General features: G+C 40.5%; 1 long non-coding RNA gene across 1 annotated transcript in view; it reads left to right on the top strand.

The window, feature by feature from the left end:
• The first annotated feature begins 343 nt into the window (after nucleotides 1-343).
• LOC139440925 (uncharacterized) overlaps nucleotides 344-13,980 on the top strand; it is a 35,631-nt gene continuing 21,994 nt past the window's right edge. Inside the window, exon 1 of the long non-coding RNA XR_011651240.1 lies at nucleotides 344-817. This is a non-coding gene — a long non-coding RNA (uncharacterized lncRNA). The remainder of the gene's footprint in view (nucleotides 818-13,980) is intronic.

Genomic DNA, 13,980 nt, shown 5'->3' with positions numbered 1-13,980 from the left:
GTAGCACCCGTTTGTGCTGTGTACCCCCTTCTCAAGTTTGAGAGACTGGCTGTCTTGTAAATTAAAACTATACTACCGGTTTAGGATTGGGAACTGATCCGGAAACGTCCAACTTTGTCATTCGGGGAGTCAGAAGTGCTTAGGAGCTACTTTTTGCCTGTCCTTCCCGCAGTCCTTCGGGGCAGGAAAAGCTTTTCAAGCTTTCCGCACGTCCGCACTCGAGAAAACTGCAGCCGCCGCGGCCAGGTACAGCCCAGCCGCCCGCTCCGGCCGGGTAGGCGCGCAGAGGCGGAACGCGCACGGGCCGGGCGCGCGCGGGGCCGGGGAGCGCTCCCTCCGGGATCGCGGCTGCGCAGTCGGGCGGGAGCCGGGAAAAGGAGGAGGAGGGTAGAGGAGCCGGAGTAAGGGGAGGGGGAGGAGCGGCGAAGGCGGAAGCCATGTTGGAGTTTCACCCGGAGCGAGGGGCTGCGAGCGTTCTCCTCTCCCTGTGGGTGTGACCGGGGTTCGGCGTCGCGGCTGGCTGCGGGGGGCGGGGACGGTTAGCCCGGTCGGCGTCGTCCGCGGCGGCGGCGTGAGGGGAGCGGCGGGTGCAGCGTGGAGCCAGGCGATTGTGACCTCCAGGGGAGCCGGGGGCCGGCTGCGGCTCCCACCCTCCGTGCGGCCCCCTGAGCGCCCCCCCTCCCCTGCCCGGGAGGGAGGCGGGGGGCACCTGGGGCCCGCCATGAACCCCGGCTTCGATCTGTCCCGCCGGAACCCGCAGGAGGACTTCGAGCTGATTCAGCGCATCGGCAGCGGCACCTACGGCGACGTCTACAAGGTGAAGGCGAGGGGCGGCGCGCCGCCGAGGCCGGGGGTCCGGACCCGCCGCGGGGAGGGCCGGAGGTGCGGCGGAGCCGGGGCGGCGGAGCCCGCGCTGCCCCTCTGCGGGAGGCGCTGGCGCCCGAGAGCCGTGGGGGAGGAGGCGGAGCGGGCGCCCCGGGCTTCGCTGCCGTGGAGCGAACAAAGAGCCAAATGTTTAACCTCGAGACCTCCGAGTCCTCACCTGAGCCCTGCCCTGGACGTGCGTTTCCCGGGATGGCTGAACGCGAGCGGGCAGTTGTGCTCACCGTAGCGCAGAGAGGGGCTGGGCGTTTGTTGCCTTGGCAGGGTCAGTGCGACGAACCAGACGGCAGGGGGTTGGCGTTTGTCAAACCTGCGTCCTTTGGACGGACCTTGCATTATCCGCTGTCGGTTGGGTACTTCTTCCTACCAGGCCCCGTTGTAGTTATTACACTGGGCAGTCTCCATCGACAGCCGCTCAATTTTTAGCCTTTAACATTCGCATACCAGTTTCTTTCAATTTTCTAAGTAATGACTTTCTTTTGTAAAAGCGATCTGGTTAGCGTGATTTTTTTCTTTTTTGAAAAGAAACTTTTTCTCCAATCCAACTGGACTTTGATGTCTTATGAAAACTGAGGTGTTTTTGTTTTTGTTTTTTCCAGCGACCCATATGTTTGTTTGTTTGTTTTTTAACTGAATTGAATACTTCGGAAAGGTACTGGTTGGACAAGGTTAGAATTCAAAACCCATAAGTAGTATAGCATTCCTCTTGTAAAGGGTCCACTTCTAAATGTGGGAGATAAATCACTCTTCCCTGGCCAGCTCAACTCTTGGCCCCGCAGACTGCCAAGAAGGGAGGAGGATCGTGCCAAATGTGGTAGCAGTCTTGATTTAGTTGTGTATCTTCTTACTAGTAACTGAAGTAGAACAACTCCTGTGTCACATAACACCTGAGGATGCACAGAACTTACTTTGACTTTGGAAAGTTTCGTCTTTATTTTGCCCGTGGTGAAGCTGTAGGTTTTTACTTTTACTCCAGTGTCATGCATATTCTTCGATCTTTAATATGGTGCAGCCAGTATTCTGCATTAGTCTTGGTTTGTGGATGGTTTGCTTTCCACCATCACTTACCACTTTTCCCCATAGACAGGTGTATTGTGCACGCCTGCTATGTAAGATACTGGGCATCAAAGCACTTGGGTTGGAGCAGTAAAAGACATGTTCCCACTTGGGGTTTATCATTTTTTTGGACAGTAACAACATTAAACAGCCACTTAAATAATTATTTCATTGCAGTCTTATTTTGTGCTGCAGAGAAGAGAGGATTAGGATTAGAGTTATGAGAGCATTTAACAGGATGACCTGATCTCCTTTGGGGAGTCAGAGGCAGTGGGGAGAGATGAATTATGCCAGATAGAGCACATTTGGTGAAGGCTCTGAGGCCGGAGGTAAGGGAGGATCTGCAAGAATGCCTGGATGGCCTGAGCGACCAGAGAGGGAAGATCACCCTAGATCATCATGCAGGCCTCTTAATCTTGTGAGGAAGTGGGAATCCTCCTTAGGACAATGGACAGGAAAAAGTAAGTTTGGGTTTTTAAAAGCTCTACCCACCTCAGTGTGGGTGGTGGAGATTGGAGGGGGAAGAGCAGTTAGGAAACCATTGCAAAAGTTCAGGTAAAAATAACCACTACTGCATTTTGGAATTGGTGGTGATTGTAAAAATTGAAGTGAATGGATCCAAGTAGCTTACAGCTAGCTGGTTAAGGGAGTTTAGTTATATTAGATGAAAAGTTAACTGAAAGTTTGATAATGTATCCACCATAGGTGGCACTGTGTAGTGAATTTTTTTTCAGTTCTTTACGAGAATAATTGGCCACATATTTACTATATTTAGAAAAAACAGCTGGTAGTTAAGCCATATGATTAAAAAGTAAACAAATTAATACCTATAATTTCCTAAGGACATCTAAGTACAGTAACAGATATAAGTTGATTAGTCTTGTCATCTTTTTAAAATAATAATAAAAGTTAACGTTTATAGAGTGTTTATTACTTACCAGGCACAGCTCTAGGAATTTTTCATGTATTAACTTAATGGGTGGGCCAAAAAGTCTGTTTAGTTTTTTTCTGTAAAATAAAAGACATTTTTCATTTTTCCAGTAACTATTGATTGGGATATTTTGATTATGTTGGCTGTGTCCCATGTAGTATGATGTTGATTGTTCTTAATCAATGTCTCCATTCAATCGCTGTCAACCTCAATTGGTCTACCCAACTGGGGGGCATCGTCCACCAGGAAATCTCTAGCATGAAACTTTGGAAACCACTTTTGACACGTTCAATCAGCCACAGCGCCTTCTCCATACACGGCACAAATCTTTTTTTGCGTTTCAGTTGTGTTTTTACCTGTCTTGAAGTAATCAGGCATATGTGCCGTAAATGTTGCATATTTTCTTCTGTCTTCGATATTAACATGGCTACACAAAAAGCTGTCACAATACATTCTAAGAAAATTATATCAAATGAAGTTCAAGACAGCTGAGTGCTATTAGAGCCATCTTATGGAAAAAAGCAAACTTTGTGGCCAACCCAATACTTAATCCTCACAACAGCCCTGTGAAATAGACACTGTTATTAACTCCATTTTGCAGCTGAAGAAACTGAGGCACAGGGAGGTTACAGTAACTTGCTGAAGTTGGTAGGTGGCAAAGCCATAATTCGATCCAGTTAGCTTTAGAGACTGCTTTCTTAACCGATAGTCAGTACTGCTTTTCTGAAGATAGGTTATTGGCAGGTGATGTATTTTAACTGAATTTCCAGTGGAGAAACTGAGGACACATTTAGTTCAGCATTTCATTTGTAGCCGCACTCTGAGTTAGAGTGGATCTTTACGTAGTATTTGGGTTACCTAACTCCTGCTGTGCAGCCAGGCCTCCCTGTTTTTGTAGTCTGCCAAGTGGACATCACATAATAGGTGCTTGATCCCTGCCTGCCATATCCAATACTGGGGACCCGAAGCAGAAAAATTCCATGTGGTTTTTGGCATTAGGCCCCCTGCTTGCTAAATAATCCACAGTTTAAACTATTTGTATTTTTGTCTGTTATGTTTATGCTGTAAAGATGACATATTTTTGTATTTGTTTTGCAATTTTAGACATTTCTTATTTATACAAATTGTGTTGATTAGAGAGGAGTGCATTGAAGGGTTTGCTTTTAAAAGCCAATATATCTGATTTATTTGTCAGCATTTAGGTGCTGAAAAAGCAATGATCAGATTAAGGAAATAAGTTAGAGACCAATTTATAGTCATTCTTAGAAGGTTGGTGTTTTAAGGGATTTTTATTTTGAAAACTGTATCCTACCCCAGTGTAGTAATAAGCTTATTATATTTCAGGTGGCATGGTGTAGTTAACAAGCATTGAACTAGGAAGTAGAAGATCTGGAAGTTATTAGCTGTGTGGCCTTATAAAATCAATCATTTAGCCTTTCAGAGCTGTTTTGTTGTGAAGGTATTACTATCATATGCCCTTCTGCTTATGGTAGTAAAAAAAAAAATGACCTGATTTTTACTCAACAAATAAGTTTTTATTTTTTCTAGGCCAAAAAAATGCAAATATGTATTTCTTCTGCACTGTCTTAAAGTACATGTAAACACAGTTTTTTTAGAAGTTTTTTTTTTTTTAATGTTCTGTAACTGTGGGCTTTATCTGTCAGTCAGTTGAAGTATCTGTAGCAAGGATTACCTAGGGACCTAAGGGTTGACTAGAGAGAGCTCTGTCGTCGGTCGGTCTTCAGGAGGCCGGTGAAGCCCTCTGAAATTAATAGGCTTGATGTTGTATGTATATTTTCCTGGAGAGATGACTTAATAGCATTCATTACATTCTCAAAAAGGTCGATGATCTCCCAAGAGAAAAGAATGAATGATCTGTAGGTTTGTCATTTGAAGGAGTTTCCTTGGAGAAATTAGGTAGTTTTATTTTTTTAACCAGATCGCAAATTTCAACATTTATCAACATTAATATTATCACATGCATTTATTTTCTCACAAAAATTTTCAGTTTAATTTGTATTATTCCTGCCCTTACAGTCTTCATGTCCTGCTGTTCTTGTAGATTTACTGCTAGAAAGAAGCAGAAGATACTAAAGCTGGAGATAGGGTAAGGCAAAGGATGTTTGGAAGGACCATCTTAATGTTTCTCAGGAAGTGTTTTACCTAGTCTCCTTGCTGTAATCCCGTCCCAGTGAACCACGCCCAGGTGACTCCAGCCCTGCTTTTCTTCTGAGCCCTAGCCCAGTGTCTCCAGCTGACCTCTTCACAGACCACATCTTCCCTCAAGTGTGTGCCTTTCTCATACCCCCTTTTGTCTACAGCCTCAGTATTAGTAATGTATTATAAGGTTTGAAGCTTTGGAATCATCTTTTACTTCCAGACTGAACTTCGTAGGCATTTTTCGATAGTGAGGCTAGCATACTCCAGGGAAAGCAGTACTGTAAGTATACAGAGGTGGGCCAAAGGAGGTTTACAGTTGCATTGTGACATTCTTTTGAGTTAGTAACCTGCATGTCTTTTCAGTACGAACAACTGTAAACCTACCTATTGGTCCATAAAAGACACATTTTTCATTTTCACCAGTAACTTTTTTGATTTGGATATTTTGAGTATGTTGGCTATCTCCTGCTATTGGCTTCTGCTAGAGGCCAGGGCTGCTGCTGAACATCTTCCATGCATACGACAGCCCCACAGCAAAGAATTACTTGGCCAAAATATCAGTAGTACCAGGAAACTTCACAAACTACTTTTGACACCTTGCATCAGTCACAGCACCTTCTCCATATACTGCACAAATCTTTTTGTGTGTTTCAGTTGCATTTTTACCTTTCTTGAAATAATAAAGCATAATATGCTGAAAATGTTGTATATTTTCTTCCATCTTCAATATTAAAGTGGCTGCACGAAAATTCACCAATTTCGATAAGTTTTTTTTTAATGCATGCTGATATGACAGTTGTCACAATGAAATCTAACAAAATTGTTACAAATGAAGTTAAAGACAACTAAGTACTACAAGCCATCATATGGGAAAAAACTCAGCGAACTTTTTGGCCAACCCAATACTTTTGCACACCTCTGTATTAAAGGCAGAAGTCTTGTGGTCAAGAAACTTATTCAACTTTGCTTAACCCAGCAAACTCCAAACTTACTTGACTATGGGATTCTTCTTATCTGCCATACCTATTGCTTGTTCTTAGAACTAGTGCCTTGTAGAACATGCTTTGGAAATGTTTATTTTATCTGTGTATGTTTGGAGGCCATTTCCTCTGAATCAGAGCCTGAAGTGTTGCTAAACTCCAAAGTAGTATTCACATGGTAGTCCATGTAAACAGACATGAGACTGGAGACATGAGACTGGAGACTTGGAGACTGAAAGCCGACAGGAGAAAAGTTGAAGTTTGGGCTGTGAACCAGAAAATTGATTTGTATGTTCAAATATTTCATGAATTATATATTGTCTTATTTGTAACTGCATCTTTCAAGGTGTTCTGATAATATCATCAAACACTCATTCTTAAATTAGTGTTTTATAACAACTTTTCTAGAAAACTCAGTTCTGAAACCTTACCTGTGGTGAGGGACATGAAGGCCTGAAGCATTTAGAAAAGATCAGCTGAAGAAAAAGAAAACACAGTTATTTGGGGTTATGCTTATTTTTACTTCCATGGAGGCCAAAGTCTAGAGGGACCACAGGGAATGGTCCTAAACTTTGGAAAAATTGGTTGAATATTTAAGGTAAATTAAGGTAGAATTTCTCATCAGTAGTTATTTGTCATGAAAAGTGATGATGGAACAGACTATGGGATAATTTCTCTGCAGTGCTTTAAAAAAAAATAAAAAGCCTCCAGGTTATGTGATTTTGATATTGATCTGATTCCCTGAAGGAGGTACCTCCAAGATTTGATGTGTACATACATATGTACTTATGAAAGAAAATTGAGTGCATTACTTTGTATTGAGAATAAATAATTGGTAGTTCTCTCTTGAGAATACACTGAACAACCAGACTACATTGAAGTTATATATGAAAGGAAATATGTTGGGGACTATGGGTGGAATGACAAGACTTGATACTAAGAATTTCAGGCACATAAAATATGTACCTACTTATAGCTATCATAGTTTGAGGTCAAAGCTTCATTGATTTCATCTTTTTTGGCATTTTAAATCTCTTACTATTTGAGAGGTTATCTAGATAAACAACTTCTAGCTAGCAAGTTTACTACCGGGTTCTGGAGTCAGACTGCCTAGTTTCACCACCCAGCCAGCCAGTTACTTAATCCTTCTCCTCGCACCTCAGTTTCCTCAGCTGTAAAATGAAAATACTCAGAAAAGTGCTTGGGAGAGAGCCTGACACATATTACTCAGTAATTATTAGTTGTTGTCAGTATCTAGTATCATTGGTTATTGTATATTTCTTCCGCTACTGTCCCCCTTATCTACTCTGCTTCTCATGCTTCTGCTTTCAGGGTTTTTGCACTTGCTATCTATGCCTGAATTCTTCCCTCACCCAATATTTGTATGATTTGCTTCCTCATTGCCCTCGGGTCCCAGCGCAGTGTGTGTATTTACTTAGAATGAGAAAAGGTGTCCCAACAAAATGTGTGTAATTCTTTTCTTCTGAGATCTTTTTAGACATTTAATCAGAAATGCTCTCATAAAATGTTTTCTGTTAACCTGGCTGCCTCTCCCCACCTACAGTATTCTGTCCCAGTAACTTTCAAAACTCAAGAGAGGCCCAAGCAAGTGAGGAGGGCTCTGCTCCTTACTTTTCCTAATTTTCAGTATGGTATGCATCACCCTATATTTATTTGTTCATTGCCTTTTTCTCAGCACTGGAGTGTGAATGTGGGAAGCCCATGGCTTTTTCTTCTACTGTATCACTAAAAACTAAAAGAATGCCTGATACATGTTAGAATCTCAATAAATATTTGTGGAATGAATAAATGAACCGACATGAGTAAAAATCTTTCAAAGAAAAATCTTGTGAATTTAAAGGAAGGAGATCCTTATTTCTGGGTGGGAGAAGTCACTGCAAGTTTTAGAGAGCAGGTAGCATACAAGTCTTGTAAAATGTTTGTGTATAAAAAACCTGGAAGAAAATACATCAAAATACTAAGGATATTTATTCTATTATTTTAATTGTTTTTTGTTTTTTGTTCTGGAAAATGCCACGCTTTAGAATTCCAGCTTCCTTGACCAGAGATTATAAGTTTGGGTTCCTATAATGTATGGCCTACCTTAGTCCTTAAACTCTGTGGAAGAATTTTAGATTTGAACATAAATTTAGGTATGTTCAAGTAAGACATTCATTTCATATGTTTAAACTCTTCTCAGAAATTTGAGATGGTGAGAAAGTTCTCTCTGTATAAATAAGAAAGTATTGGCAGTGGATAGAAGTTTTCCAAGATTCAGATTTCTCTTTGAAATGACTAAATGCTCCACTTGCAACAAATACTGTTGTTGGGTTTGTTCTTCATTGAAATGACAGATTCATTTAGTTCATTTTCAAGGAAATGTCAAATATCTAAGCATGAATAATCACAGTTTGTCAGTAAAAATGGTGTTCTATGGACAAGTAGCTAGTTCAGTGTGCAGCTCACAGTCACACGTGCTGTTCTTGGAGATACCATCGCACTTTGGTGTGCCTCCGTTCATCAAGTAAAATATTAAAATGACATGCATTCAAGGGTCAAGATCTAATAAAATTAATGATGTGTGTACTTCAGCAAGGGCATTCGCAGTGAAAATGGCTTTTCTTTTTCCCCTGTGAGCACATAGTGAAGAATACAGCAACTGCGAGTGCATCGTGGAGCTGCTGCCTTGGTCTGTGCTAAGGCACTAGCCGTTGGGCCATCTTTGCTTTTGCACTATTAGTGCAGATATCAACACCAGCAAAAGGCAGGGAATGACACTTTGGTGTTACTGTTAAAATAATTTTGACCTTTCAGACCCTCAAAAGGCAATTCCAAGGTCCCCAGGAATTGTGCTAGATTACATGGAGTAGGCTACGGGTGAGGTAAGTGGTGACGGGCAGGACAAGACAATACAAGTAAGGAATGGAAAAGGGGTAAACGGATGGAAGCATCTTACGGAAAAATTTCAGAGTTTTGTGGAGTAATACAGGATACAGAATAGTGATTCAAAGAGGACTTCACCATTTTAAGCCTGACTGAAGAGCACATAAGAAACACCTGATGAGTATTTGTTCAAATAAATTAATAGTCGCAGAATGATTTCAGTTACAAAGACAGTAAAATTGAGAAGGGGGGAGCTATGACGAAGTTTGGATGTTTTACCAGAAAAGAAAGAGTTACCTGTGAAATTTCATTTTCTTGCTGTGGTTACTTCAGAGTAACCCTAGGGTTTCTTTAGAGAAACCCTAACAATAACTTTTTTTGTTTTCTGTGGAGAATAGCAGTTCGTTAGCAGTGTCTTTAGAACTAACAGAAACTGATAAGGGTCAGCACCTTTCTCCAGCTCTTAACTGAGGGATTACCAGGATGTGCAAACATGTCCTGTTGAAGCGTCCTACAGGTTTGGAGGGTAATTGATGTAAGGAATCAGTGTGGAACAGAAGAATATGGGCTAGATATTTTTATTCTGGCATAAACTTTTAGAATGTCCCTTGTTTTATTCCGATTATGATGTACATACATTTTTAAGAAAGAATAATGAGACAGCTGGAAGTCCATTGAGTATAGTCTGGAGGGTGTACTTGCTGTCTGTGGTGTTGTTTTCTGGAGTCGTTGGAATGGTTGGCAAAGAATCCTTATTACAAGTAATTCAGAAGGTAAGAGATGGTGACATCCTTTGCAGTCTGTTGTTGAGGAGTTTGATCCTACTCCTTCCTTCTAGAACCATATCATTTTTATCCTTTTCTTAGTGTGTCCCTCAGTATTTATTGAGCATCTGTGTTGAGCTTTGTATGTACTATGGCTGATGCAGAAGATACCTTTCCTTTCTTCAAGGAGGTGGCAGACTAATCCTCCGGGGGTAGGTAGGTATGATGTAGGGTGGACTAGCAGTCCTCAGTCTGCTATTTCACACAGTCTGGAAGATGTGCAGTAGTTCACCAGTGAGTGGTATTGATGTGAATTAGACTAGTGACAGGGGAAGTTTGGGGCACAGATGGCCTGGAGAGATGGGAAAGCTGAGGGAAGCAAGATACGGAGTTAGATTTTGGACAGATTAAGACAATGTATTTAAGTAGAAAGGTGTCACCCCATTTCTCTCCTCCCGACCCTGCTCTCACCCCCACCCCATCCCCGCAGAGTGGTGGACTAGCAGAGTCATATATAAAGTTAAAAAAGGAAGAACACAAATGAGAGCAAGACTTCTTCAATGATGGGAGCCAAGAGAAGGGATAGCTTTTGCCCTGAATTTTCAAAGGAAGAGAAGTTCTTATCCAACTTCCTCCTCACTTTACTATCCAAGGAATTCGGGGAATTCAAGAGTCAGGGTTTTTCACTCTTCATTTTGAGGTATGATATGACGCTGAGTGAACGAAATGATATAAAAGACCTGTGCTGTACGTACACATGCCTGTGAAAGTTCCGGTCTTTAGGAGAAGGTTTGGTATTACAAGTTACTGAATATTTTCTAGTTGAAACAGGTAAAAATACTGGAGTAAATAGAGAATTTACCTACAATTGTTGTTATCAGAATTTTCTTTCAACATGTGTGCATCATTTTTGGATTTGAGTTTTCCTTTCATTGCCTCAGTAATAGGTATTTATCTTCACTGTCCCTACACACCCCCCTCCATCCATGTCATTCTTAGGAGGTGACAAAGTTGGCGGAAATAAGGAAGCGTTGAAGGTGCTGAGTGATGGGATACCGGATGGACAATATCATTGTAAAAACTTGTTCATCTTTCCCTTCTGCATTCCTTGTACATCTGTCCTCACCCCATCCTCCACCACCCCTTTTCCCTTCAATAAAAACTCAAACCCCAAACCTTCAAAGGTTGAGTAGAGACTATAAAGCCTTTCGTAGAAACAGGCCCCACAGAGTTATGTTTATTTTTTTAACTGTCATTCAGCTTGAACAGTAATAAGTTAGTCATTGTCATTTTTATTTCATAGTCATTATGTTGACATTTTTCTTTTAGGGGTCTCATGTTTCTGGTTAGTGCTGTGATGTTGATTCACTAACACTACTGGAATCTGCTAATCATGAGAAATGCTTTGGTTTGGAATGTTGAGATTATTTTTTCTTCAGTAAACTGTGGTTACATGAGGTTTGACAAACTTTTTTTCTTTCAAAAACCAAAATTGAAGGTTTCTGTTAATTACTGGGCAGAGTTGCTATTTTTACAGTAGGTTTGTATTGTTTGTGTTGAGATTTCTTTAGCTGTTTTTATCATGCTGTAATGCAGTATTTGAATTAAAATTTGAAGAATATTTCTGTAACAATATTGCTTTTATAAGAAGTGATCATATGAGAGGTTTGAAATTTAAATCAGGATATTTTATAAGATTTTTAGACAAAGTATTTTTTAAATATAATTTAACTTATTTTGGTGGTCTTTATAGTGAATTAAAGCCTGAAAACTAGCCTTAATGAGATCTAATATTTTCAGACGTCATTTGCAGAAATTACTCATTTACCTGATAGGATCAGCTGTTTAGGGGACAGATTTTTTTTGTTTATCTGACCAAAATTTAAACTCATCTTTTAAAACTTACAACATTTAAAAAATTATTTAAATTGTTTATTACTTAATTCTTCAATTAAGATTTTTTAAACATAAACTTGATTTTAGAATAGTTTTAGATGTATAAAATATCACAAAGAATAGCATAGAGTTTCTTCATATTCCTCAGCCAGTTTCCCCTTCTGGTAACCTCTTACATTACTATGGTAGGTTCATCACAACTGAGGAACCCACACTGGTACATCTCTATTAACTAAACTCCACAGTTTATTTGGATTTTACTAGTATTTCCTTAATGTTTCTTTTCTGTCCCACAGTCCCAACCCGTAAACCACATTAAATTTAGTCATCATGTGTCTCTTTAAGCAGAATTTTCTGAACTCTGAAAGTTTCACAGACTTACTGTTTTCGATGGCAGTTTTGGGGAGTGCTGACCAGGTGTTTTGTAGTGTTTCTCAGTTTAGTTTTGCCTGATGTTTTTCTCATGGTTAGACTGTTATGGATTTGGGGGAGGATGAAGCGTACATGCTATTCACATGACTTTTCACGGTGATGTTAACCTTGATCACCTGGCTGTGGGAATGTTTTCTAGGTTTCCCCATTGTAAAGTTACCATTCTCCACATTTTTATGTTGTGCCCTCTGAAAGCAAATCACTAAACACAACCTCACACTTAGGGGGTAAAGAGTTAAGCTTCACCTTTTTGAAGGAGAGAGTAGCTGTATAAATTGCTTGGAATTCTTCTGCATGGATATTTGTATCTTTGCCTTTGAATTACTTGATATTTATTATGGGTCTTGGATATTTATGTTATACTTTGGGTTATAAAACAATACTCAAATTGTTCAAGTTGTTCCAGGTTAGTCATTGAGATCTCCTTTGAGTTGTCTCCTGTGTCCTTTCAATATGTCCTCATCATTCTGTTTTTAATACTTCTTACTTTCTGGCAATATAAGGTATTCTAGGCTCACCATACATGTTACCTGCCCCAGCTTTATAATCAACCATTTTTCCAAGGATGCCAGACTCCTTTTATTGGAGAATAGAACAAGAAATCAAGATATGGGCCCTAGGTGTGTGTGTTGTTACTGATGTGTTATTACCTCTAGGCCCTGTCAATAGGTGGAGCTAGGAAATACATGTACATATTACTAACCCATGTGTACATACATGTTTGTAATTATTTCTGTACTTACCTATCTGTATACATTTTAAGCTAAACATGAGTTTACACTGACGTCTCTGAATCAAATCCAGCACCACATGGTTCATTCTAGTCTTCTCCCATTATCCATCTGCAGCCAGCCTCTTTCTCCAGCTGTGGGAAACCTGGCTTCCACTCTCTGCCACCGTCTATTTTGTATACGTTCGGCCTCATTATACTTTTACAGCTTTTTAGGAATTGTCACAATTCTATTTTACAAGTGTTCAATCCAAACTGCTCTTTAACTTGCTGGTTTACCTCTTTGAATTAATAATTAACACCATGTGCTAATAATTATTCTGTGAACTTCTACATGTCTAACTAGTTTTAGTGTTAATCCATGCTATGATGCAGGAACTTTTTATAGGTGAGAATAGAAGGGCACAGAGAGCTTTGTTGATTCGCCCAAGGGTGCACAGATAGGAAATGGCAGACAGCAGTTGAACCCAGTCCGCCTGCCCGTGGCGTCCACACACTTGGCTACACCGCCAGAAGTAGATGTGTGCAGACGTGGGGCTAAACATCTGTCCTGCTGGGTCCAAATTTTTAAAAAAGTATTACTTTTTTGCCAAGGAAGGAAGGTTGGAAATGATTCAGTGATACCAGAAAAATCCCCGAAATATCGCCCTGGATGTGAGAGGGGACAGTGGTTAGAAAAGAGTAAATTTCCTTAAAAAGGCAAACATGCAGAAATGAACTGTATACTTACTAAAGGAGAGGTTTGTCTTCTTCTGGTTAGTTGGGGAGATTGTGCTTGTAAGGAAAGTAGTTTATGCTTTTGCAAATGTTCTGGAATAAAACATGGACAGCTTTTTTTTTTCCCCCTCCTAAACCATCCCTCCATATTTGCCAGATTATTTTTTCCTTCTGGCAGAAGCATGTGGTTCTCACCCCCTTCACATATGTCTCTTGCACAGAGGAGAAAGGATTGGGTCAGAATTTCAGTTAGCAAAGGCGTTTAGCTGGCAGCTGATCAAGTCAAGAACTAAATCAATCGAAGGATTTCTTTATTAACATGCAGAAACATCTACTCATAATCTAATCTGTTTCACCAGAGACTTTTTAGCATTCGGTTTCATTGGTCAGTTGTACATAGAAAAGCTTAGTTATTCTGGAGCTTTGTTTTCAAACACGGCATCGTTCCCCACTCCTCCACTCCGGTATCTGTCTTAAATTTTTTAACAGCTTTATTGAGATATAATTCAAATACCATACAATTCACCCCTTTAAAGAATGCAATTCAAT

This window comes from Desmodus rotundus, chromosome 5, assembly GCF_022682495.2.
Source record: "Desmodus rotundus isolate HL8 chromosome 5, HLdesRot8A.1, whole genome shotgun sequence".
In the NCBI taxonomy this organism is placed as follows: Eukaryota; Metazoa; Chordata; class Mammalia; order Chiroptera; family Phyllostomidae; genus Desmodus; species Desmodus rotundus.
The sequence above is the reverse complement of the archived record's forward strand: the minus strand, read 5'-3'. Positions and strand labels throughout refer to the sequence as shown.